The 19,288-nt window shown below is 40.3% G+C and overlaps 1 protein-coding gene and 1 long non-coding RNA gene across 6 annotated transcripts in view; one reads left to right on the top strand and one right to left on the bottom strand.

Moving 5' to 3' along the window:
- Positions 1–19,288, bottom strand: part of LOC129143146 (uncharacterized) — a 676,792-nt gene that overhangs the window by 278,085 nt on the left and 379,419 nt on the right. The window lies entirely within an intron of this gene.
- On the top strand, positions 3,214–8,934 carry LOC129143148 (uncharacterized). Of its 2 annotated transcripts, none has more exons than XR_008546287.1 (2): positions 3,214–3,297; positions 8,738–8,934. It is a non-coding gene; the product is annotated as an uncharacterized LOC129143148 (long non-coding RNA). The 2 variants fall into 2 exon arrangements; XR_008546286.2 differs by lacking the exon at positions 3,214–3,297 and adding an exon at positions 5,248–5,396.

Genomic DNA, 19,288 nt, shown 5'->3' on the forward strand with positions numbered 1-19,288 from the left:
AAAGACCAGAGATAACAAGTATGGGTGAAATTGTAGAGAGAAAACAAACCATTATGGAAAACAGTAGGCAGTTTTCTTTAAAAAGTGAAAACTGAACCATGTGGTACAACAATCCTACTAAGTAGTATAAATCCAAAGAAGTGAAATGAATATCTTAAAGGTATATCTGTACTCCCACGATCATTTTGCCATTTACTTACAATACCCAAGATATAGAAACTATGTTAAGTGTTTTTTGACAGATGAACAGAGAAGGAAATATTTGAAACAATATCTAAATAATGTTTTCATTTAAAAAATATGAAAAATGCCTATATAAAACAGAACGGTAAGAGAACACATTTGTATACACTATTATAATATTTGAGATCATTCAATAGAGAGACCATCTTAAAAGCTGCAAGAAAGAATAGTGTAGACAGCCTTAGAAACTACAAGTATTGGATTAAAAATTAGGTTTCTCAACAGCTACACTGCATACCAGAAGGCAATGCAATAATATTTATGTGTTAACAGAAGAGAAATTTGAACGTTTTTAATCCAGTAAAACTATAATTTAAATATGAGGGCAAAATATTATTCTCAGGCATATGAGACTTTATAAAATTTACTATGCAAACTTTTCGTTGAAAACACTCTTGGAGGAAGTACTCAAACAGAAATAGAAACCAGATCCAGGAAGAAACAAGATATAGACGATCACACTGAATAAATAAGTCTACAAATCTTCTTGTGGTTTATATAAACAATGTCCCCGAACTAGGAAAACAGCAGAAAAAAGTAGTTTTGGTGAGGTTGGGATTTCAGTATGTAGAGAAAAAGGTGAGAAATAAATGGATATTGATGAAAGAAATGGATATTGTGTATATATGTGTGTGTATACATATACATATGTGTCTATGTATGTGCATCTGTATGTGTATATATATACATACATATGTATATACACACAGTTAACCCTTAAACAACACAAGGGTTGGGGTGTTGATCCCCCACACAGTTGAAAATCTACATATAAATTTGACTCCCCTAAAACTTAACTATTATTAGCTTAATGTTGAATGGAGGCCTCACCAGTAACATAAACGGCCAAGTTACACATAAATAGACTAAGATCTACATAAATTTTAAAGGATTAATGACATATCTTTTTCTTATTTTTTGATATTTTAGGCAATACAGCACATCTATGAGTTTTTTCAAATTTTCATAAATCTCCAAAACTTATTCCAATATATTTATTGAAAACATCTGCATATAAGTGGACCTATGCAGTTCGAAACTGTGTTGTTTAATGGTCAATTGTAGACTAAAGAAAAATATATTTACCATAATGCAGTGATATTAGAAATTAACAAATTAAAAGACAAATATTTTATAGCTAAAAAGTTCCACATGTTAAAATATATATATTAAGTAATTCTTCATTGAAGAGGAAATATTTAGTGAAATAATCCATAAAATGAAAGTAATTTAAGAAGTCTGATATACAGCTGAAACTGAGAAAAATATTTGTGCAACTTAAGCTGTAAGATGAGCAAAAAAGTAAATGCAAAGTAGCAAGAAAGAATTTACAACAGATTAAATATTTAATGAATATACAGATTAGAAGAAAATATAACTATTATATAATTACGATAAGTATAGTATATAGGATATAATATGATATGATAATCTTGATACATCATGGTAACAAAGATAATATAAACAGCAATGAATTTGAAACCTTAGAAGAGATGCATTATTGGAAAAATATAAAATGCTAAAATTGATAAAAGAAAAAACATAAAAAATAAATGAATATTGAACAAATAAAAATAATCAAAGACACTCTTCCTTACTTCACTCCCTACCATTTCAGAGACAGATAGTTCTATAGATAAATGCTATTTTAACATGTCCTTTCAAGGAACATATAATATATATTGTTAAAGATAGTAAAAAAATGAAAATTAGCTGCTCCTTTCATTTGTCAAATTAACAGACTGGTATTACAGTAGCAGAAAATAAAATTACATGCTTTGCTATTTATAGGTGAATGTGAAACCTGGAAAGCTAGAAATGGGAAGGGGGTTCCTTGAGCAGTGCTGGAACCAAGACTAGCTACATAACTTACAGGGCTGAGTGCAAAATGAAAATGCGTGAGCCCTTGTTCAAAATCATTAAGAATTTCAAGATGGCGATAGCAGAGCATTAAGCAAGCATGGGGCCCTTTTATGCATGAGGCTCTGTGCAACTATGACTTCACAGGTCTCCAGCCCATGAAGCTGGCCCTGGCTGAGCCACTGAGACTGGGTTGTGGGATATTTAGGGGGAGTTCATACCTTGGAAGAGGGACTGCCTAGCAGGCACTGGTGTCATAGTTAAAGACTCTGTTGAAAGAGAGACCAGAGGAGAATCATCTGGCTTTTTCCTCTCCTCCTTTCTTCCATTCTCCCATCAGTGCCTCCTATCTACCCAGCCTAACTGGATGCCCAAGAGTATTATAGCATGGGAATGTCATTCATGGAAGGTTAGTTCCCTGTATTAAGAAACAGACCAGTGGAAGAGGAGGAGGAAAAGCAGACCAGTTGGATATCAGAGTTGAGTGAAATACCGTCTCTACAACAGAGAGAAGCAAAGCAGATAGGGGATAGGGGCAGAAATAAAAAATAATAAAAATAATAAAAAAAACCTTATCCTTATCCAGACTGTGGCTACTGTCAAGCCTCTGAGCCCAAGCCAAGCAAACGCATCCCCTGTGACTTGCACATATAAGCCCAGATGGCCTGAAGTAAGTGAAGAATCACAAAAGAAGTGAATATTCCCTGCCCCACCTTAACTGATGACATTCCACCACAAAAGAAGTGTAAATGGCCCGTCCTTGCCTTACGTGATGACATTACCTTGTGAAAGTCCTTTTCCTAGCTCATCCTGGCTCAAAAAGCACCCCCACTGAGCACCTTGCGACCCCCACTCCTGCCTGCCAGAGAACAAACCCGCTTTGACTGCAATTTTCCTTTACCTACCCAAATCCTATAAAACGGCCCCACCCTTATCTCCCTTCGCTGACTCTTTTCAGACTCAGCCCACCTGCACCCAGGTGAAATAAACAGCTTTATTGCTCACACAAAGCCTGTTGGGTGGTCTCTTCACACGGACGCGCATGAAATTTGGTGCTGTGACTTGGATCGGGGGACCTCCCTTGGGAGATCAATCCCCTGTCCTCCTGTTCTTTGCTCCGTGAGAAAGATCCACCTACGACCTCAGGTCCTCAGACCGACCAGCCCAAGAAACATCTCATCAATCTCAAATCCGGTAAGCGGCGTCTTTTTACTCTCTTCTCCAACCTCCCTCACTATCCCTCAACCTCTTTCTCCTTTCAATCTTGGTGCCACACTTCAATCTCTCCCTTCTCTTAATTTCAATTCCTTTCATTTTCTGATAGAGACAAAGGAGACATGTTTTATCCGTGGACCCAAAACTCCGGCGCCGGTCACGGACTGGGAAGGCAGTCTTCCCTTGGTGTTTAATCATTGCAGGGACGCCTCTGATTTTCACCCATGTTTCAAAGGTGTCAGACCACACAGGGACGCCTGCCTTGGTCCTTCACCCTTAGCGGCAAGTCCCGCTTTTCTGGGGAAGAGGCAAGTACCCCTCAACCCCTTCTCTCCTTGTCTCTACCCCTTCTCTGCTTTTCTGGGGCAGGGGCAAGTACCCCTCAACCCCTTCTCCTTCACCCTTAGCGGCAATTCCCACTTTTCTGGAGCAGGGGCAAGTACCCCTCAACCCCTTCTCCTTCACCCTTAGCGGCAAGTCCCGCTTTTCTACGGGGCAAGAACCCCCATCCCTTATTTCCATGCCTCAACATCTGTGCCCCAATCCCTTATTTCCGTGCCCCAACCTCGCATCTCTGTGCCCCAATCCCTTATTTCTGTGCCCCAACCTCTTATATCTCTGCACCCCAATCCCTTCCATGCCCCGACCTCTTATTTCTGCGCCCCACCCCTTATTTCCATGCCCCAACCTCTTATCTCTGCACCCCAACCCCTTTTCCCACTTTTCTGGAAGGTAAGAACGCCCGAACCCCTTCCCTCTGTTTCTCTACTCTCTCTTTTCTCTAGGCTTGCTTCCTTCACTATGGGCAACCTTCCACCCTCCATTCCTCCTTCTACTCCCTTGGCCTGTGTTCTCAAAAACTTAAAACCTCTTCAACTCACACCTGACCTAAAACCTAAATGCCTTATTTTCTTCTGCAATGCCGCTTGACCCCCAATACAAACTCGACAGTAGTTCCAAATAGCCAGAAAATGGCACTTTGAATTTTTCCATCCTGCAAGATCTAAATAATTCTTGTCATAAAATAGGCAAACGGTCTGAGGTGCCTGGTCCAGGCATTCTTTTACACATCAGTCCCTTCCTAGTCTCTGTGCCCAGTGCAACTCGTCCCAAATCTTCCTTCTTTCCCTTCCGCCTGTCCCCTCAGTACCAACCCCAAGCGTCGCTGAGTCTTTCTAATCTTCCTTTTCTACAGACCCATCTGACCTCTCCCTTCCTCCCCAGGCTGCTCTTCGCCAGGCCGAGCTAGGTCCCAATTCTTCCTCAGCCTCTGCTCCTCCACCCTATAATCTTTTTATCACCTCCTCTCCTCACACCTGGTCCGGCTTACAGTTTCGTTCCGTGACTAGCCCTCCCCCTCCTGCCCAGCAATTTACTCTTAAAAAGGTGGCTGGAGCTAAAGGCATAGTCAAGGTTAATGCTCCTTTCTCTTTATCCCAAATCAGATAGCGTTTAGGCTTTTACATCAAATATAAAAATCCAGCCCAGTTCATGACTTGTTTGGCAGCAACCCTGAGACACTTTACAGCCCTAGACCCTAAAAGGTCAAAAGGCTGTCTTATTCTCAAAATACATTTTATTACCCAATCTGCTCCCGACATTAAATAAAACTCCAAAAATTAAATTCCAGCCCTCAAACCCCACAACAGGATTTAATTAACCTCACCTTCAAGGTGTACAATAATAGAAAAAAGTTGCAATTCCTTGCCTCCACTGTGAGACAAACCCCAGCCACATCTCCAGCACATAAGAACTTCCAAACGCCTGAAGTGCAGTGGCCAGGCATTCCTCCAGAACCTCCTCCCACAGGAGCTTGCTACGTGTGCCGGAAATCTGGCCACCGGGCCAAGGAATGCCCGCAGCCTGGGATTCCTCCTAAGCTGCGTCCCATCTGTGTGGGACCCCACTGAAAATCAGACTGTTCAACTCACCTGGCAGCCACTCCCAGAGCCCCTGGAACTCTGGCCCAAGGCTCTCTGACTGACTCCTTCCCAGATCTTCTCGGCTTAGCGGCTGAAGACTGACACTGCTCAATCGCCTCGGAAGCCCCCTAGACCATCACGGACCCCGAGCTTCGGGTAAGTCTCACAGTGGACAGTAAGCCCGTCCCCTTCTTAATCAATACAGAGGCTACCCACTCCACATTACCTTCTTTTCAAGGGCCCATTTCGCTTGCCTCCATAACTGTTGTGGGTATTGACGGCCAGGCTTCTAAACTTCTTAAAACTCCCCAACTCTGGTGCCAACTTAGACAATACTCTTTTAAGCACTCCTTTTTAGTTATCCCCACCTGCCCAGTTCCCTTATTAGGCTGAGACACTTTAACTAAATTATCTGCTTCCCTGACTATTCCTGGACTACAGCTATATCTCATTGCTGCCTTTCTTCCCAATCAAGAGCCTCCTTTGCGTCCTCCTCTTGTATCCCCCACTTTAACCCACAAGTATAAGATACCTCTACTCCCTCCTTGGCGACCGATCATGCACCCCTTACCATCTCATTAAAACCTAATCACCCTTACCCCACTCAATGCCAATATTCCATCCTGCAGCATGCTTTAAAAAGATTAAAGCCTGTTATCACTCGCCTGCTACAGCATGGCCTTTTAAAGCCTATAAACTCTCCTTACAATTCCCCCATTTTACCTGTCCTAAAACCAGACAAGCCTTACAAGTTAGTTCAGGATCTGCGCCTTATCAATCAAATTGTTTTTCCTATCCACCCCGTGGTGCCAAACCTATATACTCTCCTATCCTCAATACCTGCCTCTACAACCCATTATTCTGTTCTAGATCTCAAACATGCTTTCTTTACTATTCCTTTGCACCCTTAATCCCAGCCTCTCTTCACTTTCACGTGGACTGACCCTGACACCCATCAAGCTCAGCAAATTACCTAGGCTGTACTGCCGCAAAACTTCACAGACAGCCCCCATTACTTCAATCAAGCCCAAATTTCTTCCTCATCTGTTACCTATCTTGGCATAATTCTCATAAAAACACACGTGCTCTCCCTGCCAATCATGTCTGACTGATCTCTCAAACCCCAACCCCTTCTACAAAACAAGAACTCCTTTCCTTCCTGGGCATGGTTGGATACTTTCGCCTTTGGATACCTGGTTTTGCCATCCTAACACAACCATTATATGAGCTCACAAAAGGAAACATAGCTGACCCCATAGATCCTAAATCCTTTCCCCACTCCTCTTTCCATTCCTTGAAGACAGCTTTAGAAATTGCCCCCACTCTAGCTCTCCCTGACTCATCCCAACCCTTTTCATTACACACAGCTGAAGTGCAGGGCTGTGCAGTCGGAATTCTTACGTAAGGACCAGGATCGCGTCCTGTAGCCTTTTTGTCCAAACAACTTGACCTTACTGTTTTAGGCTGGCCATCATGTCTCCGCGCAGCCGCTGCTGCTGCCCTAATAATTTTAGAGGCCCTCAAAATCATAAACTATGCTCAACTCACTCTCTACAGTTCTCATAACTTCCAAAATCTATTTTCTTCCTCATACATGACGCATATACTTTCTGCTCCCCGGCTCCTTCAGCTGTACTCACTCTTTGTTAAGTCCCACAATTACCGTTGTTCCTGGCCCAGACTTCAATCCGGCCTCCCACATTATTCCTGATACCACACCTGACCCCCAGGACTGTATCTCTGTGATCCACCTGACATTCACCCCATTTCCCCAAATTTCCTTCTTTCCTGTTCCTCACCCCGATCACACTTGTTTTATTGATGGTGGTTCCACCAGGCCTAATCGCCACACACCAGCAAAGGCAGGTTATGCTATAGTACAAGCCACTAGCCTGTCTCTTAGAACCTCTCATTTTCTTTCCATCGTGGAAATCTATCCTCAAGGAAATAACTTCTCAGTGTTCCATCTGCTATTCTACTACTCCTCAGGGATTATTCAGGCCCCCTCTCTTCCCTACACATCAAGCTCAAGGATTTGCCCCACCCAGGACTGGCAAATTAGCTTTACTCAACATGCCCCAAGTCAGAAAACTAAAATACCTCTTAGTCTAGGTAGATACTTTCACTGGATAGGTACAGGCCTTTCCTACAGGGTCTGAGAAGGCCACCGCAGTCATTTCTTCCATTCTGTCAGACATAATTCCTCAGTTTAGCTTTCCCACCTCAATACAGTCTGATAACAGATGAGCCTTTATTAGTCAAATCAGCCAAGCAGTTTTTCAGGCTCTTAGTATTCAGTGAAACCTTTATATCCCTTATGATCTTCCGTCTTCAAGAAAAGTAGAATGGACTAAAGGTCTTTTAAAAACACACCTTACCAAGCTCAGCCACCAACTTAAAAAGGACTGGACAATACTTTTACCACTTTCCCTTCTCAGAATTCAGGCCTGTCCTCAGAATGCTACAGGGTACAGCCCATTTAAGCTCCTGTATAGACGCTCCTTTTTATTAGGCCCCAGTCTCATTCCAGACACCAGACCAACTTAGACTGTGCCCCAAAAAACTTGTCATCCCTACTATCTTCTGTCTAGTCATACTCCTACTCACCGTTCTCAACTACTCATACATGCCCCGCTCTTGTTTACACTGCCGGTTTACACTGTTTTTCCAAGCCATCACAGCTGATATCTCCTGGTGCTATCCCCAAACTGCCACTCTTAACTCTTGAAGTAAATAAATAATCTTTGCTGGCAGGACTATGCTGAATCTCCTTAGGCACTCTCTAATCAGATATCCTGAGTCATCCCAATTCTTAGACCTTTTATACCTGTTTTTCTCCTTCTGTTATTCTATTTGGTTTCTCAATTCATCCAAAACCGTATCCAGGCCTTGACCAATCATTCTATATGACAAATGTTTCTTCTAACATCCCCACAATATCACCCCTTACACAAGACTTCCCTTCAGCTTAATCTCTCCCTCTCTAGCTTCCCACGCCACCCCTAATCCCACTTGAAGCAGCCCTGAGAAACATCGCCCATTCCCTCTCCATACCATCCCCCAAAAATTTTCGCCACCCCAACACTTCAACACTATTTTGTTTTATTTTTCTTATTAATATAAGAAGGCAGGAATGTCAGGCCTCTGAGCCCAAGCCAAGCAATCCCATCCCCTGTGACTTGCACGTATATGCCCAGATGGCCTGAAGTAACTGAAGAATCACAAAAGAAGTGAATATGCCCTGCCCCACCTTAACTGATGACATACCACCACAAAAGAAGTGTAAATGGCTGGTCCTTGCCTTAAGTGATGACATTACCTTGTGAAAGTCCTTTTCCTAGCTCATCCTGGCTCAAAAAGCACCCCCACTGAGCACCTTGCGACCCCCACTCCTGCCCGCCAGAGAACAAACCCCCTTTGACTGTAATTTTCCTTTAACTACCCAAATCCTATAAAACGGCCCCACCCTTATCTCCCTTCGCTGACTCTCTTTGCAGACTCAGCCCACCTGCACCCAGGTGAAATAAACAGCTTTATTGCTCACACAAAGCCTGTTTGGTGGTCTCTTCACACGGACGCGCATGAAAGCTACCAGAGCACCAAGTGACTTCATGTATCTGAGATAAATTATAATAAAGCAATAATAATAAAAATAATGATATAGAAACTCATATAATAAAATTCTCCAAATTAACCAATCTGTTGTAATGCATGATTAATCATTTTAAATGTGATCTGTGGGTGATCAGAGAAGCAACTGCTCTGCATTTCGATAAATCCAGAGCATATCCATGGTATCACATTATTTCTGTTGACCAAAGACAAGACCCAAGTTAAATGCAAAATTTCAGTGATCTGGTTTATATAATCAGCTTGACATTTTGAAATTTTGAAATTATTAATCATTTCTCTGAGCAAAGAAGTGCTCAGAATCCCAATTGTTTAATTAGCTAAAGAGAGAAAGGGAATGATGGAATATAAACACATTCCCAGTGCTCAGCATGTATCAGGCCCACTTTCATGTGTTAATTCCTTTAGTCTCTCCAACAACCCTATGAGGGAAGAATCAGTGGTAGCCGTAATTTACAGATGAAGAAACTGATGACCAGAATAGTTAAAAGCTTGCCCATGTCGCACTGCTAGTAAGTGGTAGATCCAGGATTTGAAGTTGTTCATCCTCTAGTGAAAAATGAATTAGGAAGCTAAGAAACTGAACAACTGATGGGTGACTTTTGCCCTCTAAATTCGATCTCATATTTTCTCTAAGTAAATTGGCTTAATCACATACAAGGGAGGTTGAGAAGGATTCTTCTCTCTTGGCTTAGAGTGGATTCAAGGCACATGGGCAGACTCTTACCTCTGTCAGTCTCCATCCTGGGTCCTGTGTGATTTTCCAAAAGAAGGGATGCCTCAACTCACAATGGAAGGTTGCTTCAGATATGTCCTACCACAGGCTACAGCCAGTAATGAGGGTCAAGATAAATCTGAGAACACAGGTTGTTTACTTCATGTTTGTAAATAAATCCTTTAATTCCTTTGACTGAAAACATTACATTCCACCTACATCTATCTTGATAGCTTGGGATTCTTTTTATGGTTTATGTTCATGAGATGGCCTCTTCCATTAAAACACCTGGAAAGTGAGCATGAATTTCCTGAGATGTGCATACAAAGCTATTAAAATGTTAAAATTTTCATTATCGTATAGATATTTGAATTGAAAAGACAATCACTAATAAGGTTAAAGTCAATTTTTAAAAAAGAAATGAAAATATTCCAGCTTCTGGACATTGTCCATTAGTACAGGTTGTCTACATTCATTACACACAAAATTTTTAGAAAACTTATATTCATTTTGAGGTAAATGTGTTTTCTTGATTGACTTGCTCAGTGGTTATAGGCTGAGCTTTCCAGTAGATCTGAACTCTACTTGCTTCTGCTTTGGTTATTCTGGACCGGAAGGAAACAGCTCCGAACAGAAAGAATCATTCTGGAATAAAACAATGGCTTTACTTCTATATCAATTCTTCAGGAAAAGAACTTGCTTTGTTCACCTCTGTTATTTCAGGATCTGCTTCTCTTACTTTGCTAAATGGCAGTAATTCAGCCTTAGAATTTCTTGAGGAAAATAAAGTTTAAATGTCAGAATCAAGACCAGCGATTAAAAAGAGGTGAGGCCAAGGTGAAGAGTCCTTAATCCTCTAAAACAAATCTGTATAAAATCAAAAAGTAACTGAGAATTCTGAAAGGATTGTGCTGTTTGGGGAGGTTTAAATTTGTCAAGAAGATATAAAATAAGAAAAATGCAGTAATTTTCTCCAGTCCCTTTGCTTGTCAGTAACATGTATCACAGCTGAAATGGCCGAGGTGACATCTGCAGAGAGATATACAGTGTGAACCAGCTCCTCAGGTGCGCAGTCAGAACAACCGGCGGCAACCCAGCTGGGCACACATGGTGCTATGGTCTCAATGTTTGCTCTCCCAAAATTGATATTTTAAAATCTTAATTCCCATGGTGAGAGTATTATGGGGTGTGGATCCTGTGGGAAGTGGTGCGATCATGAGAGTGGAGACCTCATGAATGGAATTAGTGCCGTTATAAGGGGCTGAAGAGAGCAGAGTTGTCCCTTTCTGCTAGGTGAGGACATAGTGAGAAAGAGCCATCTGTGAAACAGGAAAAAGCCCTCACCAGATGCTGAATCTGCTAGTGCCTTGATCTTAGACGTGCCAACTTTCAGAACTATATGAAATAAATTTCTGTTTATAAACTACCTAGTTGATGGTATTTTGTTAGAGCAACCCAAATGTACTAAGACACATAGTTAAAGAACAAAGGCAGTACAGAGCCCAGGAAGATATGAGGAGGGAGTAAAGAAGAGGTTCATCCCTAACAGTCATAATCCCGCTTCTTATCTCAATGAATGTTTTCTTCTCTTAGGTCCCCACACACATACTATTTGTGGTATCAATTCATTCACATTGGGTTTACTAAATTATTATTTGAAGCATGATATATTTTCAAAAAAGAAAAGGACAAGCTAAAAGCCCAACAAAGTAGCAAACTTAAGCTTCGCAGAGTGAGAGGTAACAATGAACTTTCCTTTCTATCTCTGGGAATTCTTTTTCTTCCCCCTGCCCAATCTGTGCTGAGAGTAGTAACGAGTGCCCCAGAGCTGGCTCTGACAGACCCTCCCCCTTTGCCCAGACAGCATATCTTTAAAGTTATTTTAGTTACTTGTATAATAATATATTTAATAATTATAATAGTTATGCATGATCACTGAGAATTTGTCAAATTTTGTAGAACTACAATTTTTTGTAATCCATTTGTCCATAATAGCTAATTTACACATTAGATACCCTTTTGTAAGTTTGCATACACACACACTCCATAAATTGGTACCTCACTCAATATAAAACATGCTCCTCTAAATTCTTGACTTCAAGCACTGCAAATATTTTCTCTCACTGTTAAATATTTCTTCAAAACACCATTTACAGCTACTACTTAATATATCATCACGCAGATACACTATAGCCTCTTTAGCTATTGCCCAATACTAGACATGTTCATTTCTTATGAAGGTCACTTATGTCTACTTTGTAATTTAAAATGGCAAGGAGCTTTTCTCTATTATATACTTTTCTCCCTAATACGGGTGAGTTATTTTCCAATTTTACACCACAAAAGCAACTGAGGAGTCCAGTTCTAGGCAAAATCTTTTGTGTGATTTTTTATGCCTGTCCCTTAGCAACTATAAGCCTTTGCCTGGCAAATCTTATAGGAGAAACCTTGCCCTTCCCACACCAGACGTGGTACACAGCCAGTGCATTAGCGTGTTCTGGAGGGAGATGCAGTTAAGGACTCATGCCCCTCCCTGGTGAACATTGCTGTTATGCAGATCTGCATTCTTAGCCCAAGTGTCTCCACGGAGACCACCATAAAGAGTTCTTGGCTTTCAGCCACTCTCACTCAGTGTTCCTCTGCTCCTACGTCTTCCGTTCCCCGTCCCTCTTCCTCACTCTGGCTTCCTGGGTCCTCAAAAAAACAGGAGCCTTTTTTTTAAATGTTCCTGGGCAGTGGGAAGACTTCTCTCACCTGCACTGCATGCCACCACAATCCTGACCAGTGCTGTCCCATGAGGAAAATTAACACTAGGGAGCTGGCACTTATTTTTGCCCTTGATTACATCATCACAGCAGGTGAACAAAGTCTCGATCGTTAGTTTCATTTCAGCTCATTGTCCTAATGGACCACCTCGACACCTGGCAGCTCCACACTAGTAGGAATTTTCTTCCATCTTACAGATTATAGTTGAGAAGCTTAGTGCTATCTCACTCATACTTTTCAGTCTCTGAGGAAAGAGGAAAAATAAGTAAATTAAAAATGAAAAAGGGTGAAATTATGAGGTTAACATTGACAGGACAATTTTTCTCATTGAAGAACTGCTTCAAGCATTTTTCGTCTGCATATCACATTCAATTTACAAGTATTTTCTCAAGTAGCCTTCATAAACACCTTATAAGGCGGGTATATATTTACCCATTTCACAGATGGAAAAATTTAGATGTCAAATCAAAATAACAATGTCTTGAAAATATTCTGCTTTTGGTCTGCAGCAATAAATACACACACAAATTTCCTCTTGACGGACAGTGGAATATTTTAGAATAAGGAGAATCTGTATTTCTCATTATATTTAAAAGCACTATGTGCAAACAAATACTGAAGATCAACATATATCTGCTCTGAGTTCATAGGGCCAAGTAAAATATCATTCTTCTTGATGTTTCCTCAAAAATATGTTTTTGCCCTTGGGGAGACAAGATTTCCAAAGGAAACAAAGGTAAAAATCCTGACGTTTATTCTCATACAGTGTTTACTTCTCTGGTTGGAGGTGCTTGTCAAGAGAACTTTATTCCTCAAAGGAAATAAAGCATATTTAATTCCTATCAAGTTGAACACAAAAGCTTGGGCATATGGAAAGAACACTGCAGAATAATGTAAGAAATGCACCTGCTTCCTGGTCTCACTTGCTTTACCATTTTCAATGACTCACCCAGGGGAAAATAAAATGCCAATAATAAGATGTAACTTTATTATGCAAGAGAAAATAATGCAAAATAAGACATGATCTCCCTCCTTTAAAAGATATTTATAAAAGGCAAAACAAAAATGTAGAATATGGGTTTTGGAGATGTCAGGGAGATAAAATATAAGATAGATGCATTAATTATGAGCAGGCATGTTTACTAGCCTGCAGCTCTAACAAATGTTTACCTGCATGCTACGTCTTTATGTCCATTCTTCTATTTTAGAAGTTTATATTTGAAGGAATCTCAGAAAAATGACCAATAAAATGATTTTTATAGCTATTGATGAAAGGAAATTGCTGGTGGTACATAAATTAGACCTGTGCCCCATACTTCATTAATTAATTTCATAAGTTTGTTTGTCAGTGATGGTTTGAGTGTGCCTTATTCAAGTATGAGTTAAACTTTTCAGGATCTTGCTGGACTAATTTATTTAGTCTTTATATATTTTTGAGAGCCAATATTAGCTGAGTACTGACTTAGCTCCTAGGTTCAAGAGATTCTTCCACCTCAGCCTCCCAAGTAGCTGGGACTACAGGTGTGCACCACCACGCCTGGCTATTTTTTGTATTTTTTGGTAGAGGCAGGGTTTCATTATGTTTCCCAGGCTGGCTTCCCAGCTAGCTTCTAGGATAATGAATAAGAAAAAAGCCAAACAAACCAGACCTCAAACCAATGATATAAAATCAGATATTAGAGAAAATAGCTAGAATATAAGAAATTGAAGCCACACCGTTTTATACAGTGCTGTGGAAACATAAGGGAAAAAGGCTGAAACCTCACAAGACAAATTAGGTTTTTCTACCTTCCTGAGTATCCTGTTGTGGGTTAAAATGTGGCAAAATCAAGAGTGTTCAGATAAGAAAAGTAAAATTGTATGAAATAGGAAAAACTGTCAGAACACTTTTTCAGCACATGAACACTGAAAGGGCATTCAACATAGAGTCTGTATTTGATAGCCAAAGTTAAAATGTTACTTTATATTTTCAACAAATAATACCAAACCATTTATAATTATGATATCAAGGTTAATTATGCTGTGCTTCACAGGAAGGACAGCTGTTCAATCAAAATGATGTATGTTGATATTTATAATTGATAACTCCTGAATGTGATCTTGATTACAGAATGGCTTCTAGGTGAGTTTAATTTACAAACACTAGCCCCATAGTTCAATCTAGTTACTTTTTGGAATACTAGGCATTTTATAGGAAGTATGAGAGAAAAATACAATAACATGTGGCACTTTACTTCTAGTCAGGCCCACAGGAAGTCCCAAGGTAAAAGATTGTCATAAGTTGATATTCTTTCTCAGACACAATAGCTGTGATAACGTCTAGGTGCCTTGGCTCTGCTGATCTTCCCTTGTTTGTTACTTGGATCATTTACACGCAGAAAATGCCAAGGATTCCTGGTGGCTCTTAAACCATCCTTAACAAAGGCAGGTGTACTCTACAGCGGGGGTCCCCTACCCCTGGTTAGGAAGCAGGCAGCACAGCAGGAGGTAGCCGCAGGCAAGCGAGATATCACCTGTATTTCTTTTTATTCTTTCTCTTTTTCTTTTTTTTCTTTTCTTTGTTTTTTTTTTTTTTTTTTTTTTTTTTTTTTTGAGGAAGGGTCTCAAACTGTTGCCCAGGCTGGAGTGCAGTGGCAGGATCTCAGCTCATTGCAACCTCTGCCTCCTGGGTTCAAGAGATTCTTCCACCTCAGCCTCCCAAGTAGCTGGGACTACAGGTGTGCACCACCATACCTGGCTATTTTTTGTATTTTTTGGTAAAGACAGGGTTTCACTGTGTTTCCCAGGCTAGTCTTGAACTCCTGGGCTCAAGCAATCCACCCACCTCAGCCTCCCAAAGTGCTGGGATTACAGGAATGGGTTACAGCACCTGGCCAAAGTTTCATCTATATTTACAGTGGCTCCCCATTGCTTGCATTACTGCCTGAGCTCTGCCTCCTGTCAGACGAGCAGAGACTTTAGATTCTTATAGGAGCACAAACCCTGTTGTGAACTGCACGTGCGAGGAATCTAGGTTGTGCGCTCCCTATGAGAATCTAATTCCTGATGATCTGTCACTGTCTTCCATTGCGTCCAGATGGGACTGTCTAGTTGCAGGGAAACAACTCAGGGCTCCTACTCATTCTACATTATGATGAGTTGTATAATTACTTCATTATATATTACAGTGTAGTAATAATAGAAATAAAGTGCATAATAAATGTAATGTGCTTGAATCATCCTGAAACCATCCTCCCACCCCAGTCCATGGAAAAATTGTCTTCCGTGAAACTAATCTCTGAATCCAAAAAGGTTGGGAACCACTGCTTTACAGCATCAACATCCCTTGACTGACAGTGGCTTTTCTAAGGAATCCTGTGATTCAGAGTAGGGCTAGCTCACCATGTGACTTTGACTCAGAGTCATCACAATAAAGATGGAATTTCTTAATAACTTACTTCTTCCTAATATCTAATTAGAGCAGAGAGGGGCATGGCTCCATGACTTAAATTTAAGAAAAAACATTTTCATAATACTAGAAATTTAAAGGTTTCAATATTTAAATTATTCTGCCAGTACAATATTACCTTACACAAGAGTGTATGTTATACTATTTTAACATCTTAATGTCATTATGTTATTTCACTATGCTTTAAAAGGCAAAATGGTCATATTTGTTGAGAAAATATAAAAAAAGTAGGCTTTAAGATTGTCAACTGAAAGTTAGATCATCACAATGAAAACTTTAACAATATTCACAAACTTATTTGATATGGATTAATATTTAGTTATAAGCTGTTTCTAAAATGTATGTGTTTTTTTTTTCGTTTTAGGAATGAATAATAAGTGTTAACATTTAATAAAACGAAAAGTGGCTGCTACTGGATGGCCAGTTAAGTAGCATAATTTTTACAAAGGTAGTTTCAGAAAAGGACATTAATAGGACTAATAGCAGAAATGCAGAACTCCAAAAGCTTTAAAGGCATCAAAAATACTAAAATTTTCCAAGAAGAGCAGTTAAGAAAATTTGTAACCTAGTACTACTATTAATGTTAGATGCCTTTATATACCTAAGATGTTTTGATATTTTAAATATACAAAATGCAACATGATTTACTTGATTTACTGTTAATATTATCATGTTGTGTGTGTTTAAGATAAGAGATATTAGAAAAATATCTAAGTGATTTTTTTCTTTCAGGTGTAAACTAAAAATATCATTGGGTGCGTATGTGTGTGTGCATGTGATTGTGTCTTATCTTCCCTTTGTGTATGAATTTTGTTTCTTCTTTGCCTCTTCCTTTGGCTTCTGCATCTCTAACTAGAAATAAATTTCTTAGATCATGACATAAATTATTATGAGACTTCTTATTTGGTCTTTAATTTTTTTAAATTATTATTATAATTTGAACTCCTGCAGCTCATTTGCTTGGTGAGGTTTTTGCAAAGATGAGCATCATCACACTTGGTAAAAATCACAATGATTAAAAGTTGATGTGTTCCAAAAGCAATAGAAATATATGTTACTTGTCTTTGTTATTATTGATGTTGCTAAAATTGGAATTAGAGGTATAACAATTATTCAAAGAGATGCCACTTCTGTGTGGATAAAATTTGTCTTGCAAAAGTATTGCTCTAAGATAAAATAATTCTAAACTATGCATAAAAGTGTCTTCCGGAATCTTCTATATTTCATTACTTTTATTACTTTTATTCATTTCTAAAATGAAGATCAGCTATGTGTTTTATGTTTATGATGCTTTAGTTTATCAAGCATGATATAAATTCGAAATGTTTACTAATAATATTAACATGGACCTTGCAAAGATGAAGATAGTTTAGCTCATATATTGCTGTAACACTATCAGTCAGTTTTATGTTGCAATGAAATGATCTTCCTGGTATGTTGCCTGGGAAGTGAACTCTCTTTTAAATCATCTCAATTTAGATTTCCACCCCACTCCTTCTCTTTGAAATGCATTTTATATCAGCAACAAATAAACAGCAATGATCTGTGCTTTTGTTGTTCATGCAAATTTTATATGTGACACAGAGAAGAAACAATTCTAATGATTCCTCACAATATATTCATAGAGATACAAATACAACATTTTTTAACCTGTAGTAGTGACTCACAGAGAAATCATTGGGAGAGTAAAGGTTAGCTCGAAAAAGCAAACAAACAAAAAAAAAGAAAGCTGAACTGTAATGGAGCAAATAACTTTACACTAGTGGTAGGAAGAAAAAAGGAAAAGAATACTTGCTGCGCATTTATTGTGTGACAGACAGATTCACAAATATCAGTGTTAAGAGGTCTGAAATGGAGGAAAGAGGAAGTCTGGTGAAAGATAATCATTTAGGTGACAAATAAAAGCCCTATAACTGGAAAATAGTTACAGCACTTTAAAAGTGTAAAAAATAACAAACATATAAAATCAGAATTTTGGAGGAAGGGAAGTAAAAGAAAGTATCAATACACATATTTTCTGTTCTTTTATAGCAGGAAGTTAATATTGGAATTATTGGAAATAGTGATAATACTGGAAATGTTGGAAACATTTGGTGAAAAGATAAACTACAATGATTCCAATCTTTGAGATATTTCAGGACCCTATCTACTCTCATTATTGTATTATTTTATTTTTATTTATTTATTTATTTATTTATTTATTTATTTATTTATTTTGAGAGTCTCGTTCTGTCGCCCAGACTGGAGTCTTGGCTCACTGCAGCCTCCGCCTCTTAGGTTCCAGCAATTCTCCTGCCTCAGCCTCCCAAGTAGCTGACATTACAGGCACATGCCACCACGCCTGGCTAATTTTTTTATTTTTAGTAAAGACAGGGTTTAGCCATGTAGGCCAGGCTGTTCTCGAACTCCTGACCTCAGGAGTCCGCCCACCTCAGCCTCCCAAAGTGCTGGGATTACAGGCATGAGCCACCACACTTGGCCTTTACCCTCATTATTGATGGTAGCAGTGGGCTGTCTGGAGTGGCCAACACACCAGCTGCAGTGGGGAAGTGGGGAAGTGTAGCCGGTGGTGGCAGAAGCGGCTGCAGGAGGAGCAGTGGCAGCCGCGGGACCCCATGTGCCCTGCATCGTCTGTGCCCCATGTCCGCGAGGCAGCCTGCTCTGCCACCCTCATCCTGACATGGCGGGCCTATAGGTCCTGTGGACTGGAGTGGAAGCTGGTGGTGCTTTTTCTGGGCCGGTCCGTTGCTGCGAATGGACCAACTGGACATGTAGACCACTCCAGTCTACACGATCTGCAGTCCTGCGATGTTCAGGATGAGGGTGGCACAGGATGAGAGGGAGAGGGAGAGGGAGAGGGAGAGGGAGAAGAAAAGAAGAAGAAGAAGAAGAAGAAGAAGAAGAAGAAGAAGAAGAAGAAGAAGAAGAAGAAGAAGAAGAAGAAGAGGAGGAGGAGGAGGAGGAGGAGGAGGAGGAGGAGGAGGAGAGAGAAGAGAGAAGAGAGAAGAGAGAAGAGAAGAGAAAAGAAAGGAAAGAAAAGAAAGAAAGGAAGGAAAGAAGGAAAGACGAGCTGTGGCTCTTCAGGGAGCCCAGACCTAGGAGATCCCTGAACCAGGGCTGTGACACCCTCTTTAGGGCTCAGCAGTTCCTGGCATCTCCAAGATTCTGAGCACCACCGGGTTCCCTGGTGTCAGCTGTGGAAGCTGCTTTTGGTATGCCTGGCCCAGCGGTAGCCCCACAAGGAGCCCGCACTGTAGCCAGCATGCCAGACCGCATGCCAGCTCACACACCCCTCACCACTCCACACCTGGCTCGCCCATGGCAGGCATGGGATCCAGACCAGTGGTGCAAGCCAAGAGCAGCCTTCCAGGCCAAGTGGGTGGAACGAAATCAGTGGACAGAGCAAAACTCGAGCAAAGGCCCAACTGGCCACAGAGATTTTCGGCCGGGGAAATGACACCTCAAGGATCCCGTAACATGATTAGCTCA

Source organism: Pan troglodytes, chromosome 12 (genome assembly GCF_028858775.2).
Source record: "Pan troglodytes isolate AG18354 chromosome 12, NHGRI_mPanTro3-v2.0_pri, whole genome shotgun sequence".
NCBI lineage: Eukaryota > Metazoa > Chordata > Mammalia > Primates > Hominidae > Pan > Pan troglodytes.